The sequence below is a fragment of the Muntiacus reevesi genome, chromosome 2 (assembly GCF_963930625.1).
Source record: "Muntiacus reevesi chromosome 2, mMunRee1.1, whole genome shotgun sequence".
Taxonomy (NCBI): Eukaryota; Metazoa; Chordata; class Mammalia; order Artiodactyla; family Cervidae; genus Muntiacus; species Muntiacus reevesi.
This window is the reverse complement of record NC_089250.1, coordinates 85,728,908-85,750,505: the sequence shown is the minus strand read 5'-3', so window position 1 is coordinate 85,750,505 and position 21,598 is coordinate 85,728,908. Positions and strand designations below refer to the sequence as shown.

At 45.9% G+C, this 21,598-nt stretch overlaps 1 protein-coding gene across 3 annotated transcripts in view; it reads right to left on the bottom strand.

The window, feature by feature from the left end:
- The window catches only part of GNG4 (G protein subunit gamma 4), a 65,565-nt gene that overhangs the window by 32,098 nt on the left and 11,869 nt on the right, over positions 1-21,598 (bottom strand). Inside the window, exon 2 of one of the 3 annotated variants that reach the window (XM_065922260.1) lies at positions 2,116-2,358. The gene's annotated coding sequence lies outside the window, so the exon portion shown is untranslated. The remainder of the gene's footprint in view (positions 1-2,115; positions 2,359-21,598) is intronic. The other 2 variants (XM_065922259.1, XM_065922261.1) reach the window with 2 other exon arrangements.

Genomic DNA, 21,598 nt, shown 5'->3' with positions numbered 1-21,598 from the left:
TTCCTCAAGCATCTCCAAAAGTTGGCAAAACAGACTGTTTTGTTTTGCACATCAAGAAAGAGCAAAACCCAGAGAAATGAAGCCAGGAGCCACAGGTGCCACAGCCAAGACCTGTTGGTCTAGGACCCAAAGCACTGACGCCTAGCTCAGGGTTCTTTCCGCTCACAGAGCGCCCCCTTAGCTGTTTGTAGGGCAGAGCACAAGTTTCCCCCGCGAGAGCTTGCTTTATCGTTCATTTTAATTTGCTATCATTCCAAAAAGTTTATATTGTTTTAAAATAAGAACACACCCACACACCTCCATCCCCTATCCCAAGCACGGAAGACCCCTGTGATGCTAACTGTTCTGCAGGAAAGCAGACGCCATAGGTTACTGTTACCCCGTTTAATGAGAAACTCCCTGGAGACCTCTGCGGTCAGGCCTGAGAGCCAGGGTGGGTCTCACAGGTTCTGTGTAGTGCACAGGGCGGTGTGAGGGGGCTGGGCCGGTCCCAGGGTGTGCAGACCATACCCTGGGTTTCCTCATTCAAGCAATGACTCTCTGGCCCAGATGAGGCCTGACGTCAACTTCATTTATTCCCAGACAATGCTTGAAAACTAAAACTTGCCTGTTGTGATACATGGCAGCCACCAAAGTTAGAGTTAACAGGGGTGGGTTCCTCTCTTGGTTGCGAACTTTTATTCAACAAGAAGAGAAGGAGAAGGAGTTGGGGGTTTGAAACTTGGGGGAGCAGCCGTTGACCCCTTACTGTACAGAGACGTGTGTGCATTTCTGCATGTGTGTTTGGGGCTCTGTCCCTGCCTGTGGCCACGTGCCTGACGGGCACACTCTGCCGGCCTGTGTGTGTGGCGGTCCCCCTGTGGGTATCTGTGTTTATGCATCCTTGTGTCCACACAAAAGGAAGGAGAAGATACAGGCCAGTTCCAAGACTCCCCAGCCCAATCGACAAGAGAAAAAGGACCCTGAAATCACTGCCTTCAGGCCCTGATCCTCCTGCCCCATTTCTGACTCCATCCTCCTCTTTCCTCATGACCAGCTTGGGGCTTTCAGAAGTTAGGGGGCTTGGGGGTGGCAGGAACCCAGGGGGCTGGTTAGAGGAAGCTTAGCCCAGGATCCGCAGGAGTGAAGAAACGAAGATGCGGGGGAGGGCAGAGAAGGAGGAGGGGACTCTGTACTGTGTGTGCGAGAATGTGTGGGTATGTGAGGGTGTGTGAGTGTCTGGGCATGAGGGTATGTGTGAATGTGTGTGGGTGAGGGTGTGTGTATGTGCAGGTGAGTGAGGTGTGGATGTGAGGGTATAAAGATGTATGGGTGGGTGGGTGTGAGTGTGCACACAGGTGTATGAGTGTGACGACATGTGTGAGTGTGTGTGGTCAGGCATCTTTCTCCTCGGGCACACGGACAGCTTGCCTGGGGACGTCCTGACGGCCACACTTTGTGGTGTGCAATTTGGTAAACTCAGGGTCGGGGGCAGGGCAGCACACGATGCTTCAGTCCCCACTGCTGCTGATCTGACCTGACTCAGGACAGTCTTTATAGTTTCTGGATGAGTGGATGTCAGCGTGCCTTTTTAGCCTTGCTCCCTAACATGACTTATCTCCACAGACCCTTGTGAAGTGTTGGCTGGCAGAGCTCTGCAGTCTGTGTCTCCAGGAAATCTCTGAAAGACAGTTATTGCCTCTGGCCTGAAGGGACGGAGCAGCTTATGCTTCAGGGGGGCGGGTGTTGGTTGACCCCCTCACACCCTTTCCGCATCCCCTTTATCATAGCAAGCAGCTGACCAAGGATGCTAGCCTAAGTAATATCTCTATTCCTAGGTGGGGAAGGACACAGCTTGATTTCCAAGCCAAGGCCAGCAACCCATGGAGACAGTTTCTATCTCCTGCTGCTCCCCCATTACCCACTCACACGAGGGATAATGTGAAATGAGGGGTGAAACAGCCTTCATAAGTGCCTTACATCTGGGTTGAGAATGCAGTGATGGCATGAGGACCTGGCCACACATCGAGGGTCCTGACAGCCCGTCTCATCCCAGGCCCACACATGCACTGCTAGCAGCGAGGCCTGCCCTCCAGAGAGCACCTGTTCTCTCTCCAGGGCCCCTTACTTCCTCACCTGCTGAGAGATGGCACAGTGACAGGCCTGGACCCGGGACAAGCTGGCGGCAGGAGCGGCTGATAGCCGTCAGACGAGAGGCTGCGTCAGGGGCCCTGCTGCGCGCTCGCCTGGAAGCACAACCAGAGATGGGTCACCGATGCGGCAGGAGCCAGTTGACCCCCAAACAGTCCGTCCCTCGAAGTCCTGTCCTCACGGCCAGCAGCTGTCTCTCCTGGAGCAGGCCACAGGGGAGATGGTGAGCTAAAGTCGGGAAGAGAAGCCCCCGAGCTGACAAAGAGCACAAGGGAACATCCGGAGGCCACAGACCTTCAGGGGCCTCCCCCAGCCCCACTCACTGCCCCCGCTCCAGCCAGACCTCTGCCAAACAGAACAGTTTACATGCTTTCTTAAATTCTGAAATGATACGCCCATTGTAGAAAAATGTGAAGATGGAGAAAATTGGCTTCCCTGGTGGCTCAGATGGTAAAGCATCTGCCCACAGTGTGGGAGACCCGGGTTCAATCCCTGGGTCGCAAAGTTCCCCTGGAGAAGGAAATGGCAACCCACTCCAGTACTGTTGCCTGGAAAATTCCGTGGACGGAGGTGCCTGGTAAGCTATAGTCAATGGGATCGCAAAGAGTCGTACACGACTGAGCAACCTCACTTCACTTCCCTCCTCTGGGGCTTCCCATGGTGGTCCAGATGGCAAAAAGCCTTCTTGCAGGAGACTCGGGTTTGATCCCTGGGTCTGGAAGATCTGCTGGAGAAGGGAGTGGCTGCCCACTCCAGTATTCTTGCCTGGAGATTCCCATGGACAGAGGAACCTGGCGGGCTACAGTTCATGGGGTCACAAAGAGTCAGACATGACCGAGTGACTAACACACACACTCCCTCCTCCAGAAAGGATGCCTCTGGGACAATGGAACCCCTCCCCCGGAACTCCCAGCACCCTGCCCCGCAGCATCCACCTCCTGGGATCCCAGTGTTATTGTTGCTCAGTTGTATCTGACTCTGTGACCCCATGGACTGCAGCACACCAGGCTTCCCTGTCCATCACCAACTCCTGGAGCTTACTCAAACTCATGTCCATTGAGTTGGTGATTTCATCCACCATCTCATTCTCTGTCGCCCCTTCTCCTCCTGCCCTCAACCTTTCTCAGCATCAGGGGCTTTTCTGGTGAGTTGGCTCTTCACATCATCAGGCGGCCAAAGTATTGGAGCTTCGGCATCAGTTCTTCCAATTAATATTTAGGGTTTATTTCCTTTCAGTTTAGTTCAGTCGCTCAGTCGTGTCCGACTTTTTGTGACCCCCATGGACTGCAGCATGCCAGGCTTCCCTGTCCACTAACACCTTCTGGAGCTTACTCAAACTCACATTGATCAAGTTGGTGATGCCATTAAAACATTTTATCCTCTGTTGTCCCCTTTTCCTTCTGCAATCTTTCCCAGCATCAATGTCTTTCCAAGGAGTCAGTTCTTCACATCAGGTGGCTAAAGTATTAGAACTTCAAAATCAGTCCTTCCAATGAATATTCAGGACTGATTTCCTTTAGGATTGACCGGTTTGATCTCCTTGCTGTCCAAGGGACTCCCAAGAGTCTTCTCCAACACCACAGTTCAAAAGCCTCAATTCTTCAGCGCTCAGCTTTATGATCCAACTCTTATATCCATACTTGACTACTGGAAAAACCATAGTTTTGACTATACAGACATTTGTCGGGAAAGTAATATCTCTGCTTTTTAATATGATGTCTAGGTTGTTCATAGTTTTTCTTCCAAAGAGCAAGAGTCTTTTAATTTCATGACTGCAGGCACCATCTGCAGTGATTTTGGAGCCCAAGAATATAAAGTTTCTCACTGTTTCCTCATCTATTTGCCATGAAGTGATAGGACCAGATGCCATGATCTTGGTTTTTTTGAATGTTGAATTTTCATCCAACTTTTTCACTCTCCTCAGGTCGGTAGGTGCCCAGTATGCTACTGGAGATCAGTGGAGAAATAACTCCAGAAAGAAAGAAGAGATGGAGCCAAAGCAAAAACAATACCCAGTTGTGAATGGGACTGGCGATGGAAGCAGGGTTTGATGCTGTATAGAGCAATATTGCATAGGAACCTGGAATGTTAGGTCCATGAATCAAGGCAAATTGGAAGTGGTCAAACAGGAGATGACAAGAGTGAACATCAACATTCTAGTAATCAGTGAACTAAGATGGACTGCAAAGGGGTGAATTTAACTCTGATGACCATTATATCTACTACTGTGGGCAGGAATCCCCAAGAAATGGAGTAGCCATCATAGTCAACAAAAGAGCCTGAAATGCAGTACTTGGATGCAATCTCAAAAACAACAGAATGAACTCTGTTCATTTCCAAGACAAATTATTCAATATCATGGTAATCCAAGCCTATGCCCCAACCAGTAATGCTAAAGAAGCTGAAGTTGAACGGTTGAAGACCTACAAGACCTTCCAGAACTAACACCCAAAAAAGATGTCCTTTTCATTATAGGGGACTGGAATGCAAAAGTAGGAAGTCAAGAAACACCTGAAGTAACAGGCAAATTTGGCCTTGGAGTACGGAATGAAGCAGGGCAAAGGCTAATAGAGTTTTGCCAAGAGAATGCACTGGTCATAGCAAACACCCTCTGTCAACAGCACAAGAGAAGACTCTACACATGGACATGACCAGATGGTCAACACCGAAATCACATTGATTATATTCTTTGCAGCCAAAGATGGAGAAGCTCTATACAGTCAGCAAAAACAAGACCAGGAGCTGACTGTGGCTCAGATCATGAACTCCTTATTGCCAGATTCAGACTGAAATTAAAGAAAGTAGGGAAAACCACTAGACCATTCAGGTATGACCTAAATCAAATCCCTTATGACTATACAGTTGAAGTGAGAAATAGATTTAAGGGACTAGATCTGATAGACAGAGTGCCTGATGAACTATGGATGAAGGTACATGACATTGTACAGGAGACAGGGATCAAGACCATTCCTAAGAAAAAGAAATGCAAAAAGGCAAAATGGTTGTCTTAGGAGGCCTTACAAATAGCTGTGAAAAGAAAGGAAGTGAAAAGCAAAGGAGAAAAGGAAAGATAGGTCCATTTGAATACAGAGTTCCAAAGAATAGCAAGGAGAGATAAGAAAGCCTTCCTCAGGATTCAGTGCAAAGAAATAGAGGAAAACAACAGAATGGGAAAGACTAGAGATCTCTTCAAGAAAATTAGAGATACCAAGGGAACATTTCATGCAAAGATGGGCTCAATGAAGGACAGAAATGGTAGGGACCTAACAGAAGCAGACGATATTAAGAAGAGGTGGCAAGAATACACAGAAAAACTGTACAAAAAAGATCTTCACGACCCAGATAATCACGATGGTGTGATCACTCATCTAGAGCCAGACATCCTAAAATGTGAAGTCAAGTGGGCCTTAGGAAGCATCACTATGAACAAAGCTAGTGGAGGTGATGGAATTCCAGTTGAGCTATTTCAAATCCTGAAAGATGACGTTGTGAAAGTGCTGCACTCAATATGCCAGCAAATTTGGAAAACTCAGCAGTGGCCACAGGACTGGAAAAGTCAGTTTCCATTCCATTCCCTAAGAAAGGCAATCCCAAAGAATGCTCAAACTACCGCACAATTGCACTCATCTTACATGCTAGTAAAGTAATGCTCAAAATTCTCCAAGCCAGGCTTCCACAATACATGAACCGTGAACTTCCAGATGTTCAAGCTGGTTTTAGAAAAGGCAGAGGAACCAGAGATCAAATTGCCAACATCCTCTGGATCATCGAAAAAGCAAGAGAGTTCCAGAAAAACATGTATTTCTGCTCTCTTGACTATGCCAAAGCCTTTGACTGTGTGGATCACAATAAACTGTGGAAAATTGTTAAAGAGATGGGAATACCAGACCACCTGACCTGCCTCTTAAGAAATCCGTAGGCAGGTCAGGGAGAAACAGTTAGAACCAGACATGGAACAACAGACTGGTTCCAAATAGGAAAAGGAGTATGTCAAGGTTATATATCGTCACCATGCTTATTTAACTTATATGCAGAGTACATCATGAGAAATGCTGGGCTGGATGAAGCACAAGCTGGAATCAAGATTGCCGGGAGAAATATCAATAACCTCTGATATGCAGATGACACCACCCTTATCGCAGAAAGTGAAGAACTAAAGAGCCTCTTGATGAAAGTGAAAGAGGAGAGTGAAAAAGTTGGCTTAAAGCTCAACATTCAGAAAACTAAGATTATGGCATCCAGTCCCATCACTTCATGGCAAATAGATGGGGAAACAGTGGAAACAATGGCTGACTTTATTTTTCTGGGCTCCAAAATCACTGCACATGGTGACTGCAGCCATGAAATTAAAAGATGCTTACTCCTTGGAAGGAAAGCAAATTAAACCTAGACAGCATATTAAAAAGCAAAGACATTACTCTGCCAACAAAGGTCCATCTAGTCAAGGCTATGGTTTTTCCAGTGGTCATGCTTGGATGTGAGTTGGACTGTGAAGAAAGCTGAGTGCCGAAGAATTGATGCTTTTGAACTGTGGTGTTGGAGAAGATTCTTGAGAGTCCCTTGGATTGCAAGGAGATCCTACCATCCATCTAAAGAAGATCAGTCCTGGGTGTTCATTAGAAGGACTGACGTTGCAGCTGAAACTTCAATACTCTGGCCACCTGATGCAAAGAGTTGACTCATTGGAAAAGACCCTGATGCTGGAAGGGATTGGGGGCAGGAGGAGAAGGGGACGACAGAAGATGAGATGGCTGGATGGCATCACCGACTTGATGGACATGAGTTTAAGTAAACTCCAGGAGTCAGTGATGGACAGGGAGGCCTGGTGTGCTGCAATTCATGGGGTCGCAAAGAGTCGGACACAACTGAGCGACTGAACTGAATTGGACTTTCACTTTCATCAGAGATCCTAAAGGAAATCCCAGAAACAAAGCAAAAACAAAGCCACACTAGACTCACAATACTGTTGATTCCCCAGGCTGAGGGGCCTCCAAATGTGTTTTGGTTTGAGGTGTTTGGCCGGTTGTGTGGCTTCAGAGACACCCATGCCTTCTGTTTCCAAGGTGACTGTTTATTCCTGTCACAGTAATTTGTTACACCTAGACATTTCCCGTCCCCCAAAAGCTGTTAGGCTTTTATGGAGTCTTATCCTCATCTCCTTCCCTGTTTTGTTTTCTCATTCTCTGCTGTTAGAAAACCCTTTTGGTGCTGTAATTTGAAAGGATACATGCACCCCAGTGTTCACAAAAGCGCTAGTTACAACAGCCAAGACGTGGAAACAACATAAATGTCCATCAGCAGAGGAATGGGTAAAAAGGATGTACATATATGCAACAGGACACGACTCAGCCATAAAAAAGAATGAAATAATGCCATTTACAGCAACATGGACGAACACAGAGATTATTGTACTAAGTTGAATAAGTCAGAAAGAGTTTCATGATACCAGTCATATGTGGAATCTAAAATATAACACAAATGAACTTACATTTGTGTAAAATAAACAAAACAAATATGCATAAAATATACAAAACGAACTGATCACAGACATAGGGGACGCTCTTGTGGTTGCTGAGGGGAAGGGGGAGGGATGAATCGGGAGTTTGGGATTATGGATGTAAATTATTATATAAAGGATGGATAAACAACAAGGTCCTACTGTATAAAACAGGAAACTATATTCAATATCCCGAGATAAACCACAGTAGAAAATAATATGAAAAAGAACATATATATATATCTGAATCACTTTGCTATATAGCAGAAATCAACACGACATTGTAAACATTAATAAATTTTAAAAAGGAAAATTATTTTTGGCCTATTTCTGTTTTTTTTTTTCACTTTGCTAATAGTCCTCTCAAGACCCACTTCAGTCTCTGTTTTCAAGCCACTGGTTTTCCAAGTGGCACGGGATCTCCACTGCTGGTTGGTTTCAGTCAACTGTGGGGGCCCAGCGGGGTCCTAACTGAAGAAGCCAAGGAGGGTTCGGCAGGTTTTCCACCAGGAATCCCCACTCCCACAATAATCTTCCAAAGGGAGTCAGCCAGACGGACAGACATGTCCTGGAGACAGTCCTGGTGTCCACTGTGACCCTCCAGATGAGGAGCCAGATAATGGCCACACCTAAGACTTCCACGGCCAGGGATGCTTTCTCGTGGAGCTGGTCCCACCTCAGGGACCTGAACCTCCGCTTCCCTCTCTGCTCTGCAGAGAGATCCTGACACCCTAAGCCTTCCAACTGAGGCGCGAGTCCATTGGCTCTCCAGCTTTGCTGTGCATCTGAGTCACGTGGGGTCACAGCTAGTCCTCTTCGGGCACACACTCCATCAGCGGGGCAGGGAGGGACCCGCAGAAGCAGCCCTGGGAGCTGGGGGGACGGGCGCAGAATCTCAGCCCCACCCAGGCCTGCATGGGATCCACATCAACTCGAGTCATTCACATGTACCTTGTAGGTGGAGAAGTTCTCTGCTGGACTAGACCTTGAACCCAAGATAGTGAGACTTTCCCCAAGACACCTGAGTTGGCAGTGAAAGTGGGGGGTGGGGGGGTCACTGCTCTCCTGACCCTCAACGTGAGGCACAGTCCTTTCAAGCTTTGGGGACTCCTCCTTCAGACGATTAATTCCGGTGGCACTTTAAGAGACCACACATCAGGAAAAGGCTGTATTGATTTCATCCCCTTGGCATTTACACACAGTGTCTTCCCTCTGAAGCTTGGAGCATCTTTCAGATGTCAGCCCACCAGCCGCTCTGGTCCCTTGAGGAGCTATAGGATCATCGCTGCTTCTCAAAGGAGGACAGGCGTTGGTATGGCCAGGAACCCAGCTCCTCACTGGCTTCCTTGATCTGGTTGCTGAAACACGCGTTTTTTTTTTTAAATTGGAGGATGGCTGCTTTACAATGTTGTGTTACTTTCTGCTGTACAACATGTGAATAGGCTGTGCATATACACAGACCCCCTCCCTCACGGGCCTCCCTCCCACCCGACCATCCCATCCTCTAGGTCATCACAGGGCACCGAGCTGAGCTCCTCGTGCTATGCGGCAGCTTCCCACCAGCATCTGTCTTACACATGGTAAAAAAACACTGCTTTCTAATAGCATTAAATGTTACCGTGATATTTTCCAAAGCTTTTTTCTCCCCCTGAAGAAAATATACTCATCTCTAAACAAAATGCTATGGTCTCACTGTGGGGACCTGGGAAGATCTACCAGGTGGTCGTGGGCTGGGAGGAGCCCCTCGTGCACAGAGGTACACGGATGCCTGGGTTCCCAGAGCCAACACAACCCAGGTCCACGTGGACATGACTCTTGCCTGGACAAGAGCAAATCTGGGCTTCAGAGCAGCGATGTTAATTATACATGGCTGCTGTTGTTTCAGATCCTAAATGAAGCTAATTTTGCTCCTGGATGTGAAGCAGGGTAACTGCTGCTGCTGCTGCTGCTGCTGCTAACTCACTTCAGTTGTGTCTGACTCTGTGTGACCCCATAGATGGCAGCCCATCAGGCTACCCCGTCCCTGGGATTCTCTGGGCAAGAACACTGAAGTGGGTTGCCATTGCCTTCTCCAATGCATGAAAGTGAAAAGGGAAAGTGAAGTCGCTCAGTCATGTCCGACTCTTCGTGACCCCATGGACGGCAGCCCACCAGGCTCCTCCGTCCATGGGATTTTCCAGGCAGAGTACTGGGGTGGGTGCCATCGCCTTCCCCGAGGGTAACTGCAGTCACAGGCATTTGCGGACGGCAATGCTGGGCCTTGAGGAGCAGAAGTCACGGTCACCACAGGGGGCGTCACACGTGGTTCCAAGCATGGGTTGATGGGTGTCTTCTTACACGTGGCAGCGTATGTTTCTCAGTGGATGTAGAACCAGAGGACTTGATGCGGACTGCAGCATATGTGTGGGTTTCTGTGAAAGATTCTGAGGCCAGGGGCACGGGCCGGCCTGTCCCCACAGAGAGCGCAGGGGCTGGAGGAGAATAACTGAGCCGGGGCTGTAGTGTCACAGGTATACGCGAGCACCCAACAGAATCCACTCCCCCTTTTCTCATAATAATACAATGGTGGCTGATAAAACAGATGCTCACATACTGAGGTATGGGGAGGTCACCCTGGCTTACATACATGCATGACTTAAATTTTAGACTAGCTAAAATAGCCTGTTTGTGGCTGATCAAACCTACATTGTACAGCTGCTTAAAAAAAAATCCTCCCCCAAATGTTTAAGTATCCTCTTGCATTTTCTGGCCCCTTTATATTTTTCATTGCATTTTTGTTATTTTTGTTTCTTTTTAGGCCATGCCATGAAGCATGCAGGATCTTAGTTCCCTGACCAGGGATCAATCCTGTGCCCCCTGAGTTGGGAGCTTGGAGTCTTAACCAGTGGACTTCCAGGGAAGACCCTAAACATCTGCTTTAATAATTAAAGAAAAGGGCACACTGACCATGTGAAAAATAAAGATTAAATGCCCCTCTTGCTGGGACATTAAGGTTGGGACTCCTTTGATAACAAAGACTCTCTTCCCAGGTGCCAAGGTCATGCTGCCTTGCTGGTCTATTTGTTTTTTAAAGTTTGAAGGAATGTATCCCTAACTTGTTTCATGTTCTTTGTTCTGACAAGATATAGAAATGTGCTGAATACCTTGAGAGGCTGTCTTCTGGGCTATATCTTCAGTACGGCTTCAACAGAATTCTTTTCTATTCCTATTATAGATTGTTTATTGGTTATTTTCATTGACATGGCCATGAACTCAACTTTCTCCAGCGTCCCTGGCAGGTAGGCGTGGCTTTGTGAGTTTCCTCACCAGTGGAAAATGAGTGGAAATATAGGGTGCCACGTCCCACCGGGGCCTTAGAATACTATGTGCGTGTGTGTGAGTGTGTGTGTGTGCCTCCACACACCTTCCCCGCTCCATAATCTGGACCATGGATGTGCTGGCAATCAGCCAGGGCAGGCGAAGACAGGCCACTGGGCAGTGGTTCCCCAAGCAGGACCCCTGGACCAACAGCCTCAGGATCACCCGGGAGCTTGTCAGAAATGCAAATTCTCAAGCCCTACTCAGACCTGCTGAGTGGGAGTGGAAAATGGTTTAATCAGCCCCTCAGGGGGTTGAGGCGCTCAGGAGAGACTGAGGACTACAGTCCTGAGGCAGGAGAGGGAAAGAGATTATAAAGAGCCCGTGCCTCTGACACGCACTTACAGCTCAGCTGCCCCGTCCCGCTGGGCTGCTCACCTCTGGCCTTGGAGGTGATGCAGAGAAACAGTTCTATGCATCTTACATCGCTGTCTTTCTGGGGCTCTCTCACAGCACCTTTGCATCTCCCTAACCAGTGGTGGTGGTGTAGTCACTAAGTCATGTCCAACGCTTGTGATCCCATGAAATATAGCCCGCTAGGCTCCTCTGTCCATGAGCTTCTCCAGGCAAGAATACTGGAGCGGGTTGCCATTTTCTTCTCCAGGGAACCTTCCCAACCCAGGGATTGAATGCACATCTGCATTGGCAGGTGGTCTCCTGCATTGCTGGCAGATTCTTTACCGCTGGGGCACCAGATAAGTGTGTCAGTAGAAGTCTGTAGACTGTGCAAGGGAAACACTGTGGCCTTGAAAAGATTTTTGATCTTGAGACAAAAGTACGAACTTAATGCTGAGAACCACACAACATTAATAAGAGAAACTTAAGATGACTCAAAGAAATGGAAAGAGGAAGTCAATATTGTTAAAATGGCCACACTTTCCAATCTATAGAGGTAATGTGATCCCCATCACATTATCCATGACATTTTTCACAGAAGTAAGGCAAATAATCCTAAGATTTATATGGAACCATTAAAGGCCCAGAATTGCCAAAGCGATCCTAAGGAAAAAGAACAAAGTTGAAGGCATAATCCTCCCAGACTTCAGGCAATATTACAGTGCTACAGTAATCAAAACAGCATGGTATTGGCATAAAAACAGACAAATGGACCAATGGAACAGCATACAGAGACCAGAAATGAACTTACACACCTACAGTAAATTTAATTTTTAACAAAGGAGACAAGAATATATGATGGGGAAAAGACATTCCTTCAGCAAGTGTGGTTGGAAAAGTTAGACATCTGCATGTAAATCAATGAGGTAGAAAACTTCCTCACATCATAAACAAAAATAAACTCAAAATGGCTTAAAGACTTAAATGTAAGACATGACACCACAAGATTCCTAGAAGAGAACAGAGATGAAACATTCTTTGACATAAATCATACCAATGTTTTCTTAGGTCTGTCTCCCAAGGCAATAGAAATAAAAGGAAAAATAAACAAGTGGGACCCAATCAAACTTACAAGCTTTTGCATAGCAAAAAAAAAAACAAACAAAAAACCATACACAAAAGGAAAAGACAACCTATCAAATGGAGAAAATACTTCCAAATGATGCTACCAACAGGGTTTTACCCCCAAACACACAAACAGCTCACACAATTCAACAACAAAAAACAAACAACCTAATGGGAAAATGAGCAAAAAACCTAAATAGACATTTCTCTAAAAGGACATACAGATGGCCAGTAAGCACATGAAAAGAACTCATCATCGCCAACAAAGAAATGCAAATAAAAACTACAATGACGTATCAGTTAACACTGGTCAGACTGGCCATCATTGAAAAGTCTACAAATAATAAATGTTGGAGCAGGTGTGGAGATAAGAGAATTCTCTTACACAGTTGGCGGGAATGTAAACTGGGCCAGTCATATGAAAAACAACATGGAGGCTCCTCAAAAAACTAAAAATAGAGCTGATACATGATCCAGCAATCCCACTGCTGGGCATATAACTGGACAAGACTCTGATTCAAAAAGATACATGCACTGCTATGTTCATAGCAGTACTAATTACAATAGCCAAGACATGGAATCAGCCTAAATGTCCACTAACAGATGAATGGACAAAGAAGATGTGGTACACAGCTGAAATGGAATAGCACTTAGCCATTAAAAAGAATGAAAGAATGCCATTTGCACCAACATGGAAGAACCTAGAGACTATCATACTAAGCAAAGTAAGTTAGGAAGAGAAAGACAAATACCATATGGTATCACTTACATGTGGAATCTAAAATACAATACAAACAAATGTATCTACGAAACAGAATCAGACTCACAGACATAGGCAAGAGACTTGTGGTTGCCAAGGGCTGGGGGAGGGAAGGATTGGGAGTTTGGGATTAGTAGATGCAAATCAGCATTATATATAGAATGGATAAACAACAAGGTCCCACTGTCTAGCACACGGAATGATATTTAATATTCTGTGATAAACCATAATGGAAAAGAATATGAAAAAAAGAGTATATACGTACAACTGATTTGCTTTGCTGTATAACAGAAATTAACACAAGCTTGTAAATCAACTAGAAGTCAATAAAATTTTTTACTACTAACTTAAGAAATTCTATTTGGAAAACCCAATACAAGGAGGCATCAATTACAGCAAGGATTCCACCTTGAGAAGCTGTATTCATGTCTGGATGACATTTCTGGGCACAGACCAGTGGGGTCAGCCTGCTGAGTCTCAGGGGTGCTCAGGAAAGAATCAGATCACTGGAGAGAGAGCCCAGAATAACCCTGGGTTAACAGCCATGCCTGGGGCTGGAGCCACAATTTCTGGTCCCACATGGTGTCTTCACATAGATTTGCTCTCTGATCCAATCCCCACAGGTTAAAGGGGCTACAGGTAGATTGTAAGGAAGTCACTTTGTCACCCTGAGATCCTGTCTGATGCTTGACTCACAGGTGACAATGCTTCTGGCGTGAAAATTGGGGAGAGGCTCTCCCGACATTCAGAGTCATCATCTAGGATCCCTTCTCCTCAGCTTTTGGATAAATTGGTTCAGAATTGTCACAAAGATATCATAGGCTGAGTGCACATTTTGGAGTACCTAATCCCTTACCCTCCCCACCCTCCCCACCACCCCGCAATGATGTAGGTCACATCTGCTTCAAAACAAAGGATCACTAAATCACCCCAAGACTCACAACTGCTGAAGTGGCAGAGGGTGCATTCTATATGCATATACGGAAGCCCAAGTGCTGTTTTAGCCTCACATGGCAACCTCTGCTCTTAGTCATTCTGGGATGGAGATGGCGTCTGGGCCACTGGAGGGCAGTGGCAGAGAATCAGGTGCTGTCTCACGGACCGGACCACTTCAGCTCCACGCCTTCAGTGGGAACACGGCCCCCTCGGTCCTTTGAGCGCAGGCAGGGCCACTCACGCTCCTGCTAGAGCTACTCTGCAAATCAAATACAGTTGTGGTCAAGCCTGGTGCATTTTACAATCTGGGTCTCATTACTCAGTTTACCTCTTGACTGCCTGATGTCATCTGCCTGATCTAATAACAACTAATCACACTGATGCTAACCGTTCAGCTTGGTATGGAGTGGAGTAGATTTGAGAGACAAGGGTCCTTAGGAGGAACACACTGAGTCTGAATGATGCTGGAGCCTGCTGGGTACCAGTCCCCTGGTGACTGCCCTTCTTCTCTGGTCCCAAAAAACTAGACAAGGTTGGCAGAGCAGCTGTCATATTTAAGAGCGCTTGACAAACTGGTGCAGAACAAACAAGAGATTCATCTTCCCTGTGATCCTCCAGCTCAGACACTCCCTAAGTTTTTCTTTGGCCCTTTCAGATGGAGTCCAAAGTCTTAATCAACAGAAACAAGTATTAAAAAGTCTAACAGAGCAGCTTCCCTGGTGCATCAGTGTTTAAGAACCCACCGGCCAATACAGGGGACATGGGTTCCATTCCTGGTCCAGGAATGTGAAGTTCAAGCTCTCTCATGCCATGGGGGAATGATGTTTGTGCCCTAGACCCTGTGCTTGGCAACTAGAGAAAGCCTGCGCACAGCAGTGAAGACCCAGTGCTGCCAAAAATGAAAGTAAATGAACAATTTATTAAAAAGTCTAAGTGCTCCACTGCTTTTACATTGTGGGCCTCCCTGCTGGCTCAAGCAATAAAGAATCCCCCTGCAACTGAGGCATCCTGGATTCAATCCCTGGGTCGGGAAGATCCCCTGGAGTTGGGAATGGCAGCCCACTCCAGTATTCTTGCCTGGAGAATCCCATGCACAGGGTCTCAAAAGAGTCGGACTGAATGACTAAGCACCGTTTTACATCAGCCCTCACAAAGCATGAGGTGACCTCTCTTTCTGTCTGCAGGGTTACATGTCCGAGCTGCTCAAGCTGGACCGTGATGCTGAAGGAGGTGGGAGAGTTGGTGTCACCGCGGAAATCTGAAGATGCTGCTTTGGAGACTGGCTGGCTTTGAAGACGGGAGGGGGACCTCAAGAATACATGGAGCCTCTAGAGGCTGGAAAAGACAAGAAATTGGGTTTTGGCTTAGGGTCTCCAGGCAGGGCTGGTTTCTTCTGAGGACTCTTGCTGTGGCCTACAGGTGGCTGCCTTTTGCTGTGGCCTCAAAGGGTCTTCCCTTGGTGTGTGATGGTGTCCTAATTTCTTCTTTTTATAAAGACACCACATGACCCCATTAATCAGCTCTTTAAAGGCCTATCTCCAAACAAAGTCATTTTGAGTTTCATGGGGCACACAATTTTGCTCATTATTACCCTCTACCCCCTGGGTCCCCCCAAACTCATGTCCTTCTTACAAGAAGATAAATTCACCCCATCCCAACAGGTCAAAAGCCTTAATCTATTTCAGTATTGACTTGAAGTTCAAAATCTCACCTAAATATCATCTAAATCAAGTGTGGGTAAGAACTTGAGTTATGATTCATCTGGTGGAAAAAATTCCTCTCCAGCTGTGAACCTGTGAAATCAGACAAGTTATCTGCTTCCAAAATACCACAGTGACAGGCATAAGACAGACATCCCCATTCTAACAGGGAGACATCAGACAGGAGAACAGGGTCATGGGGCCCAAGTAAACCTGGTGTAGGTCAGACTACGTCGCATCCCACTCTGACATGACATTATTTCAACAGAAAAGCTCCTTTCCAAAGTGGAAAGTGGCTGACGGACGATGATACTTTTGTTTTCCACGTAATTCTTGATTGAGAAAAGGATAAATGTTCTCATATGTCTGCTCCTAGCATTATTTAAGAAGAACAAATTTTCTGTAGGCATTCTTAGGGGAAATCATTCATTTTCACATTTCTGGAGAATTCATCTTTTCAAAAAAAATTTAGATGATTTTGTTAGAAAGCATCAATATTTTACTCTATATTGAGTGTGTGTGTATGTCAATTATTTCCAGTATTATTAGTTTCCTATGAGACTTTAGGAGTAAAACAGATCAAATAAGATTTCTTCCTGGTCTTTCGCTCCATCACTGTTTTGTCTCACCTTTAGCAACCTGTTATTTGTCTTGGTCAAGGGTGCTACTTACAAACTGGCTCCTGAGCACCAGAGAGGAGGACAGACAGTAAACTGCGGCTCTTGGGAAAACCTGTAACACATTGGTGACTGTCTTGAACCTAGGGAAGAACTGACCTTGAAAGTAGCTCCTAGCAGGGGAGTGGACAAATGTATAATGGCATGTATCCACCATCACAGAATCGAATAGAATAGTCTCACTGCCAAAAAAAATCTTCCGAGAACTTGTCCAAAGCTATAGAATGCACAACACCAAGAATAAACCCAGATGTCAGCTGTGGGCCTTGGGTGGTGATGGTGTGTCAGTATATGTCTATAACTGGTAACTGTGCCTAGTTTGTCGAGGACGCTGATAGCGGGGAGGCTGTACACATGTGGGAGGAGGGGGTCCATGGGAACTCTGTACCTTCTGCTCAACTCTGCTGTGAACCTAAAACTGCTCTTAGAAAACAGTCAATTAAAAAAGAAATCCTCAGTGTTCTGCCAATCCCTGGCAACCACTTATCTTTTTACTGTCTCCATAACGCTGCCTTTTCCAGAATGTCAAATCGTTGGAATCATACAGTATATGACCTTTTCAGATTGGCTTCTTTTACTTGGTAATATGCATTTAACACTCTTCCATGTCTTACAGATGGTCAATGGGCACATGAAAAGATGCTCAACATTACTAATCATTAGAGAAATGTAAATCAAAGCTACAATGAGGCATGACCACACATTGGTCAAAACGGCCATCACTAAAGTCTACAAAAAAAGAAAGGCTGGAGAAGATGTAGAGGAAAGGGTACCCTCTACACTGCTGGTGGGAACGTATGTTGGTGCAGCTACTGTGGAGAACAGCATGGAGGTTCCTCAAAACACTAACTGAAAAAGATACGTGCACGTCTACGTTCATTCTTCACAGCGGCACTATTTATAATAGCCAAGACATGGAAGCAATCTAAATGTCCATAGACAGATGAATGGATAAAGAAGATGTGCTACACACAGAAAATGGAATACTACTAAACCATAAAAAGAATAATATAATGCCATTTGCAACAACCTGGATGCAACTAGAGATCATCATACTAAGTGAAGTAAGTCAAAAGAGAAAGACAAATACCATATGGTATCACTTATATGTGGAATATAACATACGACACAGATGAACCTATCCACCAAAAATAAAATTCATAGACAGAGAGAGCAGAGTTGTGGCTGCCAGGGAAAGGGAGGGAGGGTAGCGTGGACTGAGTTCAGAGTTAGCAGATGCACACGGCTTCCCCGGCGGTGCAGCGGCAAAGAGTCCTCCTTCCAAGGCAGGAGGTGCAGGACACATGGGTTTGATCCCTGGGTCAGGAAGATCCCCTGCAGGAAGAAACAGCAACCCACTCCAGCATTCTTGTCTGGAAAATTCTATGGATAGAGGGATCTGTGGGCTACAGTCCATGGGGTCACAAAGAGTCGGACACGACTTAGTGACTAAACAACAACTTAATGTCTTGATCTTGAAAGGAGAAAGACAAACACAGTAGTGCAATTTTCCTTCTAGAGGAAGAGAATTTTTTTAAGACCAAATGACAACTCAAAGTCAGCTGTCTTTATAAAGAGGAAGGAAAGGGGCTTCCTTGGTGGTTCAGTGATTAAGATTCCACCTTCTAACGCAGGGGACGCAGGTTCAATCCCTGGTTGGAGAATTAAGATCCCACATATCTCTGAGGCAGCAAAGCTTGTGTGCAACAAGTAGGGAAGTCCATGTGCTGCCTAGCAGACCCAGCACAACCAAAATTTAAAAAATAATAAAGTAAAGAGGAGGGGAGAACTGATACCGACTAACAGGGCCAATCCTTTGCCACGGACATTAACGGGATTTCTCCAAGGTGGTTACTCATACTTTGCAGACAGAATGTTTTATGAGGCTCAAGTGAACTATGCATGGAGGATAAAATGTTATCAGCAGTGGAAGAAAAAAAAAAAAACAAAAAACAGGTCCCATTTAAAAAGCCTGAAAATAATCTGGGTATTTTCCAAGAAAAAAAGATGCAGAGTCTGACCTGAGTTTTTCTTTAATGTGTCAACAGACTGCTGAAGATCCCAGGAAAAGCAGTTGTTTGTGGAGAGTAGCCCCTAAGGAGAGGAGGTGGTGGCAATCGGCAGGGCTGGGGCTGGAGGCAAGCAGAGACAAATTCTCCGTTCCCAGCAGCCAAAGGAGCCACAGCCCCCGGGAGATGCTGAGTTGATCTGACCTGTGCCAGCTTCCCTACGCGAAGCACTGGAGGAGAAAAACCTCCTCCTGTACCAAATGGTTGGACCACACTGGGAACGCTCTGAGCCACGTCTGAGCAAAACAGTGGGCTGGGGAGGCTGGCTCTGGCTATTTCTCCTTTTAATCAGAAGTCAACTGGCTCTTGTGAAGAGGCATCTGAGATGGGAAAAGTCTCACCGAGAAAAGACTATAAAAAGCAAGAAAATGGGGACCTCCCTGGTGATCCAGCAGTTAAGACTTCTTCTTCCAATGCAGGTGTGGGTTCTATCCCTGGTCAGGGAACTAAGATCCCACATGCCTCACAGCCAAAAAATGAAAAAGCATAAAGCAGAAGCATTATTGTAACAAGCTCAATAAAGACTTTAAAAAAAAAAAAAAGTAAGAAAATGATACAAGTGGTCCGGCTCACATACAAAATCTCTGTAAGTAAATAGAGAAGGATGCAAAGACCAGTGTCCCTGTGAACAGCAAGGGGCGCCAGCCATACAAGGGACTCGCCTCAATCTCTCCTCTGTTCACTTGAAGCTATCACACTGTTGATTGGCCACTGCGCGTGTGCTAAGTCACTTCAGTTGTGTCTGACTCTCTTCAACCCTGTGGACCAGAGCCCGCCAGGCTCCTGTGCCCATGGGATTCTCCAGGCAAGAATACTGAAGCGTGGTGCTTCAGGGGATCTTCCTGACCCAGGGATCAAACCCACGTCTCTTACGTCTCCTGCACTGGCAGGCGGGTTCTTTATCACTAGCACCACCTGGCAAGCCCCAGTACAAAATAAAAAGTTTAAAAAAAAACCCACCAGTATCCTAATCTGATAAGCAGATAAAATGAAGCTCTAGTACAAGCAAAGGCTCATCTGGGGATGGGAGGAGACTCCAAACCAGAGAAGGGTCGGGGAGGCGGGGGTCCCTATGTGATGGCACAGTCCGTCCCACTGATTGCTAACTAGTTCCCACTCTGCCAGGGAGGGTGAGGGACCAACCGCCAGTTTCAGAACTGCCCCCTCCACCTAGGTGGGGAGGACCCCTCCCCTGAGAGTCTGCACTCACTGCCTGTGGAAGGAAGGAAAGCTGCTTAGAGAGTCTTCCTGCTCTGAGGCCAGCGGCTGATGTAGGAAAGCAATGAGGAAAACGTCAACAGCAAAGATATTTCTCCACGGGACTCTCCAGGCGAGAAAACTGGAGTGGGCAGTTGTTCTCTTTTGCAAGGGATCTTCCCGACCCAGGGATTGAACCTGGATCTCCCGCATTGCAGGGAGATTTTTAACTGTCTGAGGCACCAGGGAATTCCTGCATATTTAGAACGTTTACCTTAATAAGACATTGTTAATGAACCACAGAGTGTTAGAAATGGAAGGGACTTCACAGACCATGGTTTCAGTAGTTTAAGCATATGGGTCCCTTCCAAAACAATACTAACATTGAAAAACGCAGCTTCCTTTATGGCAGTACTTATTCATTTATATACTTGGCTGCATCAGGTCTTACTTGTGGCAGGAGGGATCTTCAGTGGCAGCATGCCAGGTCTAGTTCCTGTATTGGTCTCCTGTATTGGGAGTGCAGAGTCTCCCTGGACCACCAGGGAAGTCCCCTTTATGGCAGTGCTTTTGATAACCACTGACTCAGGAGATATAAAATGATCTAAAGAACTCAGTAATAGACTGAGATTCATTGTTACCTTATCACTGTGCAGGAAGCATCACTATGAGCAAAGCTAGCGGAGGTGATGGAATTCCAGCTGAGCTATTTCAAATCCTAAAAGATGATGCTGTTAAAGTGTTGCCCTCAATATGCCAGACAATTTGGAAGACTCAGCAATGACCACAGGACTGGAAAGGTTAGTTTTCATTCTAATCTCAAAGAAAAGCAATGACGAAAATTCTTCAAGCTAGGCTTTGACAGTAGGTGGACTGAGAATTCCAGATGTTCAAGCTGGATTTAGAGAAGGCAGAACCAGAGATCAAATCACCAACATCCACTAAATCATAGAAAAAGCAAGGGAATTCCAGAAAAATGTCTACTTCTGCTTCACTGACTATGCTAAAGCCTTTGACCGTGTGGATCACAACAAACTGGAAAATTCTTAAAGAGATGGGAATACCAGACCACTTTACCAGTCTCCTGAGAAACCTGTATGCAAGTCAAGAAGCAACAGTTAGAACCAGACATGGAACAAGAGACTGGTTCAAAATTGGGAAAGGAGTACATCAAGGCTGTATATTGTTATCCTGCTTATTTAACTTCCATGCAGAGTACATCATGTGAAATGCCAGGCTGGATCAATCACAAGCTGGAAACAAGATTGCTGGGGGAAATATCAACTATCTCAGATAAGCAGACAATTTTCTAATGGCACAAATCAAAGAGGAACTAAGGAGCCTCCTGATAAGAATGAAAGAGGAGACTGAAAAGCTGGCTTAAAACTCAACCTTCAAGAAACTAAGGTCATGGTGTCTGGTCCCATCACTTCATAGCAAATAGGTGGAGAAAAAGTGGAAACAGTGGCAGATTCTACATTCTTGGGTTCCAAAATCACTGCAGATGGTGACTGCAGCCATGAAATTAAAAGATGCTTGCTCCTTGGAAGAAAAGCCATGCAAACCTAAACAGAACATTAAAAAGCGAGACATCACTTTGCTGACAAAGGTCCATATAGACAAACCTATGGTTTTTCCAGTAGTCATATACAGATATGAAAGTTGGACCATAAAGAAGGCAGAGTGCCCAAGAATTGATGCTTTCAAACTGTGGTGCTAGAGAAGATTCTTGAGAGTTCTTTAACTGCAAGGAGATCAAACTAGTCAATCCTAAAGGAATCAACCCTGATCATTCATTGGAAGAACTGATGCTG